Below are 984 nucleotides of genomic sequence, written 5' to 3'. Positions count from 1 at the left end.
TTTTGAGGTGATGAATGTGGTTAGCTAGTGTTGTAGATTTACTGTGTTTGTCATATCTAAAAGAGTGCAAATGGGCTGCATAGCGTTGTTTGAAGTTTTTAGTTGCACCTATGTATGTAGCTGTAGAGTTATGTAATATATTTCTTACAGTGCATTTATATATTACGTTGTATCTTACGCAATGCGTTTGTAGCGGGCAGATTGTCCCAGAGCGACAGTTACAAGTAGATGAGACTTGGGGGTTGTGTTCTGTGGTGGGTGAGGTATTATTGTTGGAGGATATGTTATGTGAGGATGTAGAAGAATCTACATCAATGGAATTATTGTTGTAGTTGTTTGTCCCACCATTGTTATTATTATAGGAAATGGTATTATTTTTATTGAGTATATTAGTGGGTTGGGATCTACTGTGGTTGTGTTCAAGTGCACGAGTGTTAGTGTTAGATGAACGTATATTAATGTCTATTTTGGGTATATGCATGCGCCGAGTGTTAGTGCTAGCATAGTTATGGTTGTGTAAGTTTTGGTAATAGAGTGAAAGTTTATGTTTATTAGAAGTTGCTATAATAGATTCAAAGTTAGGAGTGGTTGAATACGGCAGTTTCAAAGTGGATCTGTTGAATATAGAGTGGTATTTATGTTGTCGGGGGAAGTTAGAATCAAGTATTTTAAAGAAAGATTTAGCTAAGTTCCTAGTGTTAAGTGAAAATGGGGGAGTATACCAAAGTATAGAGCGGGCGCGCTGTTTTGTGGGGTTCTGTGTATGTTGTAATCTAAGTATTTAGGTGGAGAACAGTTGTCTACATTTTTGGTGTAGCTAACTGTTTTATACATCATAGATTTAGCCCTAGTGTTATAAGTGTGTTTTAGATTTTCCCTGAAACAGCTGTAAGACTCAATCCACAAAATATATTTCTAACTAAAAAAGAAAGCTTTACAACGAATAAACCCTTATGATGTAAATATGTTCATAATTCAAAAGAC

The sequence above is a fragment of the Octopus bimaculoides genome, chromosome 1, assembly GCF_001194135.2.
Source record: "Octopus bimaculoides isolate UCB-OBI-ISO-001 chromosome 1, ASM119413v2, whole genome shotgun sequence".
Taxonomy (NCBI): Eukaryota; Metazoa; Mollusca; class Cephalopoda; order Octopoda; family Octopodidae; genus Octopus; species Octopus bimaculoides.
Note: the sequence above shows the minus strand (reverse complement) of the source record.